At 47.5% G+C, this 5976-nt stretch overlaps 1 non-coding gene across 1 annotated transcript; it reads right to left on the bottom strand.

The window, feature by feature from the left end:
- Positions 1 to 432: 432 nt before the first annotated feature.
- Positions 433 to 539, bottom strand: LOC118758371 (U6 spliceosomal RNA). The gene has a single exon (XR_004995668.2). It is a non-coding gene; the product is annotated as a U6 spliceosomal RNA (small nuclear RNA).
- Between the last annotated feature and the right edge of the window lie 5437 nt (positions 540 to 5976).

Here is a 5976-nt window from a genome sequence, read left to right as displayed (position 1 = left end):
CACTGAGACCAACTTGAGCTGCATCACACCTGGGTCTCACAGCCATAAGGCCTGCTTCAGCCTCATAGCTTAGAAACAAGTTTATGTGAGGTTTGTGGTATTGTAGAATGAAACATAAATCCTCCTTACCAAGCTCTCTGCCCACTGCTAGGACAAATCTAGACACACTACCTTTGAATCCTAGCCTAGGTACAGGGTCCATCGGGCTTTTTCTAGCGCTACGTCTCACAACGTGAGACTGTGCTCCAAGACAAGGGCCTATGCCCACGTTCCTGCTCTTCTCCTCATCATCTGGAATTGCACCACATCCTGCTTGAGGCTGGGGGAGCAGTGCCTCAGTTTGCCAATACTGGCCTATTAGCAGAGGCCATGTGGCCCTCCAGCACTTGGTTTTATCAGGGATGGTCTGGTACTGAGTTTCAAGTGTATGCTCGGAATTAATTTCCTTTTAGCTTTTTGCATGTCATCCTTGCGCAGGGGCCATGCTAATCTCCTCTGTAACATTCCAATTTTAGTATATGTGCTGCTGAAGCGAGCACTCCTTTTAGTTTTTCAAAGATTTATTTATTTTTATTTGAAAGGAAGGGTTACTGAGAGGATAAACAGAGAGATCTTTCATATGCTAGTTTATTGCCCATATAGTTGCAACCCCAGAGCTATGCCAGTCTGGAGCTGAGAGCCAGGAGTTTCTTCCAGGTCTCCTATGTGAGTACCAGGGCCCGAGCATTTACAGCATCCTCTGTTACTTTCCCAGGCCACTAACAAGGAGCTGGATTGAAAGCAGAGCAGCCAGGACTTGAACAGGTATCCATATGAGATGTCAGCACCACAGGCAGAGGTTTAACTTGCTACACTAGCCCCCAGCCCAGTGGACTATCTGAAAGCACATCCTACTTATGGCTTGATGGAACTAAATTCCTATTAAATTCTTATTAGTGCTCAGGACAGGCCTAAAACACAACCATGTGCTCACATGCAATCACACCTTGTATATGGTAGAAGTCATGTAAAGATGGTAACGATGCACTCTGTAAGTCTAAATAGATGCTTCCTCTAACGTTAGAGCACAGCACTGTGTGTTGAATACTAGGTGAGCAGCTGATCTGTTGGATGGTCGCTATAGATTGTTTCTCACTAAGCACATTACAGGGCACAACTAATTCGCCTTCTTTCTAATAATGAATTCGTGTAACTTGAATGCTTGTATTGTGAGCTGTCACTGAAGGCATATATCGGCATTTAAAGGAAAGAAAGGCAGTCACACATTGCATGCAGAAACTGCCCTAGGAGTAGGTATTTGGTTAATACGCTGATGTCCCACATCAGAGTGCCTGGTGCATGTCAGTTCTATTCCAGACTTCAGCTTTCTGCTACCACAGACCCTGGGAGGCAGCAGTGATGGCCAAGTGACTGGTTCCTGCTACTACCTGGAAAAGCTGGCCTTGGTTCTGAACTTCCACCTTCAGCCCTGAGCCATCCAAGACCCATGCAGACCTCTGAGGAAGGTACCAGCAGATGGAATGTGCACATCTCGCTTACTCTTTTTCTGTCCTCAAAAAAAAAAAAAAAAAAAAAAAAAAAAACCTTTAAAATATTTCAGCTGTGTTTTCTTAGGCAATTCTCTGCATGCACAGGATTTCAACTGTAACTGCAATGACATTGAAAAAAGTAGTGAATTGACAGAGTCACACATCAAAGCCTTCCTTTCCAAAGAGTCTAACAAATTGCAAATCATTTCATGACATGCCATTTACATTTCACATTTCTAGCAATGTCAGATTCCAGTTGTGTCCAGTGATGCACCAGTGATATCCAGGACTCCCTCTTGGAAGTGGTTTCCTGAAAAGAAGTTCAAGTTAAAGCATCCAGTAGGAAAGAAAGTATCCAGGAAAAGGTCAAGACAAGCCATTGCAGGACCAATGCCTGGATGTGGAATGTGCAGGGATCCTGCAGAGAAATCCCCGTGGGGTACCTCACTCAGACCTGCAAAGAGTCTGTGAATTCCCTGGGATACAAAATCTCCTGTGTTGAACTTGGCGGGCTGCCAGCTCCCTCTGCCCCTCCCCCAACCCCAGGCCCATTGTTGAAAGGTGTTCCCACCATGCCAGTCAGGGCCACATGGAGGACACAAAAGGCAAAATAGGGTGTGTAACTTTTCAAGGTTCCCTGAGCTGAGAACACTGGATCTACTTTGAAAGGTCTCACGAAAGACCTTTAAAAAAAAATCAGTGCTTTTGACCCTTTCTGCCTTTTTTTGGTTGATTAATTCTACCTACATAGGATCTCTGGAAAACAGGAAAAGATTGACTTAAGTCAAAAGAAAGATATCACTTTTTGTGGAATAATGGGAAGTATGATGGAAACAAAGCAGCTCTGATTTCTTGAAAGACCGTGAGTGAGACATCTTGTGGCTCCTTGATCCATAGCTATCTTTTCTCCTGTTTTTCAGTGATTAATGATGGCTGCCCAAGGCACTGGAGACCAGGAGCTGGTCTGCTCCTGACTCCGCATGTCTTCCAGTCTTCGGCCTGGAACAGGAGGGGCCACAGGAGCCAGTTAAGTCACCAACCTGGTGGGATTCCAGATGACCAATGGCACACCTAAATAGACATTGCTTACATAGTTGGGGCACAGAGAGCCCCTTCGCCTGCCTGCGTGTCTAGAAGGGTATAAAACTCCTCAACACGTATCTCAGCTGTCCTTTTTGCTCCATCTTCCTTCCCCTCTGTGCGAAGGGGGCCCAGGAGCAGATTTTCCAATAAAGCTTCCATTACAATTCTGAACAACTTGCTGATATTATTCCACCAGCGGGCGGGCGGGCGGTGGTCATCATCTAACAATTTGCACTTAGTTGATATGTATTGAGGCAATGAAAAGTTCATGTAAAAATCTTTTATACCCTAAATAATCATTAAAGAAACCCCAGTTTAAGAGCAAGTTGTTACTATCTGTTAGTCATACAAAATCATGTTCAGGCTTGCTATTACAATTCATAAAATAGAAGGATGTTGAAGAAATTATTACAATAACTCAGAGCATACTATTGAGGCAATGACCTTTCCCCCCAGTACAAGACCACTGCATGCTCTGAGCAGTGAGCAGAGGTATTTTTTGTGCAGATCACTAACGTTCTCTGAGGAAAGCAGGCTCCAGCTGGGCAGCTCCCCAGGGAGGTCATTGTCCATGTTGATCTTGTGATTAGAGGGCTATTAATTTTCTAATTACGCTGATAGAGATTCAGTGAGCTCTCTGTTGGCAAGCAGGGAGGACTTCTCCCTAGTGTGGATGCCAGGATGTCCCAGGGATCTGCCCGCTCTCCACCTCCCTCTCTTCTCCAAAACAAATGACCTCGCTCAGATCCTGTTTGTGCTTTACTCACTTCCTGCGCCGGAGCAGCCCGCCTCTGAGCGCAGCAGCTGATCCCCTTTCCGAGGGGGCATTTCCTTTCTCTTGTGCTTCTCACTTGTGCGTTTGTTTGCTCAGAGTGAGCGCTCGCCAGAGCCATGGCCTGATTGCAGGAAGTGTGCCAAGGCATTCTCTTCCCTCTCCATTCCTAGACAGTCAGAAAGTCTGGAAATGGCTTTCGTCAGAGACCTTGTGTGCTCTTGATCAGCACAGCTGTCGGCATCCTCTGGCTTCCTCCCAGGTGCAAATGCAAAACCTGCCGTGTTTGCTACCTGGGAGAGTCAGCTTCTGCCATGCTCTCCAGAACAGAGAAATCCCTTGCAGCTTCATTATAGAAGCAGACGTCCAGAGTTCCTTAGAGACCCTCAGGCCCAGGGCTTTTCCTCCCTACGTTCCCTGCGTGGGTTGCAGCCTGATTTCTAGTTTTGCTTCCTGCCGGTGCCTTGGTTCATCCCTGGTGCTGAGAACCCACTGTGACATCTGAAAGGGCGCCCAGTGGTTCTCCCTTTGTTGATTCTCTGAATGTCCTGTCCCCCTGTGCCATTTTCTGTCCTCTCAAAGGCAGCTGGAAGTCGCTGTTGATTTTCTTGGAGTGAGGGCAGCGGGTGTTGTTTTCCTAAAAATCGCTCTACTGTGCTCTCAAGGCAGATTTAGAAGGGCAAAAGGACAAAAGGAACCAGCCCAGGCCCCTGGGCACTGGCGGCACTCCCATTCTCGCGGTCCCCAGGCTTTTTGTGGCTTCACAGTCTGTCACTAGTTTTAACTTTCAGTGAGCTTGAAAGGCTGAACTCCAGGAAACAACCAACACTGCATACTCAGCCTGGGACAGGCAGAAAAGAACAGCAGATCTGAAGAGATTATTTACAGAGTTGCTCTACCCTGGTTGTGTGCACCTTATCCCTACCCACCTTAAATCTTAATCCAGCCTTCCATTTCATCTGAAAACGTTCTTTATGGATATAAAGAGCTGACCTTCCAGTATACCTACTGCCATTGGAAACTGTCTTGAGAAAACCTAAACATCTCTCCCGAGCCAATAGACAAAGAATTCCCTGTCTCTGCACCATACAGATCCTGGTGATGATAATGAATGTGTGGTGTGGAATGTGCACATCCATTTGCCTCATCCATTTGCCCACTCAGGGCACAACCACACCCCCAGCTCTCCTCCTCTGCAGGCTGACCATGGGCTGGCCATACCCAGGGCTTCTGGTTCCTGCTGCCCTGTGTCCTGACCCTTACACTCTTGCCCTTTTCCTTCCTTGCCTTGGTCTTACTATTCACACTGCCTTCAGTTATCACTTCCCCAATGCGGTCCCCTTTGGGCCCGTGGTTCAAAGAACACCATGGAAAAGGTAGGATGGATGCTCCTACTCAGTGGGAGCAAGGACGGGAGGGTCCCCCTCAACTGGCCATCAAAAGCTAGGGCAGCAATCTGGATAAAGAAACCAAAAGACAAAACAACTTCCAAAATGCAGAACAAAAGAAACATCTCCAGTTTGCTTCAATCCAGGAAGAATGAGAGGAAGAACTTAGTGGTGGGCTCCACAGAGGCTTCTCTGACTTTGAGAAAAGTGGTTGGATTTGGGGAGAAAACAACCCTGCCCTTACACCATGAACAGGGAAAGCTTTTTTTTAAAAAAAAGATTTATTTATTTTTATTACAAAGTCAGATATACAGAGAGGAGGAGAGATGGAGAGGAAGATCTTCCGTCAGATGATTACCTCTCCAAGTGAGCGCAACGGCCGGTGCTGTGCCCGTGCTGCGCCGATCCAAAGCTGAGAACCAGGAACCTCTTCCGGGTCTCCCACATGGGTGCAGGGAGGAGAGACAGAGAGGAAGATCTTCCGTCCGATGATTCACTCCCCAAGTGATCACAACGGCCAGTGCTGCGCTGATCCGATGCCGAGAACCAGGAAGCTTTTCCAGGTCTCCCATGCGGGTGCAGGGTCCCAAAGCCTTGGGCTGTCCTCGACTGCTTTCCCAGGCCACAAGCAGGAAGCTGGATGGGAAGTGGAGCTGCTGGAATTAGAACCGGTGCTCATATGGGATCCCGGGGCGTTCAAGGCGAGGACTTTAGCCGCTAGGCCACGCCGCCGGGCCCGGACAGAGAAAGCTTTATCAGTGAGCTGTAAGATTTCATCTGGCTGCTTCCTAGGAATTACAACAGCTTTTTCTCCATCGTAGGAACTTCTCAAATTAGAACTTGTCCTGGCCCAGCCCTGAGCATTTTGAGCAGTTGGGAAGTGAACCAGCAGGTAAAAGTTCAATCTCTCTGCCTTTCATTGACACACTGCTTTTCTAACGAATAACTCCTTAGGAAGACATGAGACACACTTTTGTTGGGATGCTCGTATCTCATAGCAGGGTACCAGGGCATGAGGCACAGAGCCCTCTTCCCATTCCAGCTTTCTCTCCACATGCAGTGATGGCTCAATGACTTGGGTCCCTGAGTTCCAGGGTCCTCACTTTAGCCTTGTCAATGCCAGCTGTTGCAGGCATTTGAGGGCTGTCAGTAGATCAAAGATATCTCTCGGAATCTCAAAAATTTAAAAGTTAACATTGAAAGG

Source organism: Ochotona princeps, chromosome 1 (assembly GCF_030435755.1).
Source record: "Ochotona princeps isolate mOchPri1 chromosome 1, mOchPri1.hap1, whole genome shotgun sequence".
Classification (NCBI taxonomy): Eukaryota; Metazoa; Chordata; class Mammalia; order Lagomorpha; family Ochotonidae; genus Ochotona; species Ochotona princeps.
Note: the sequence above shows the minus strand (reverse complement) of the source record. Positions and strands in the feature narration are given on the sequence as shown.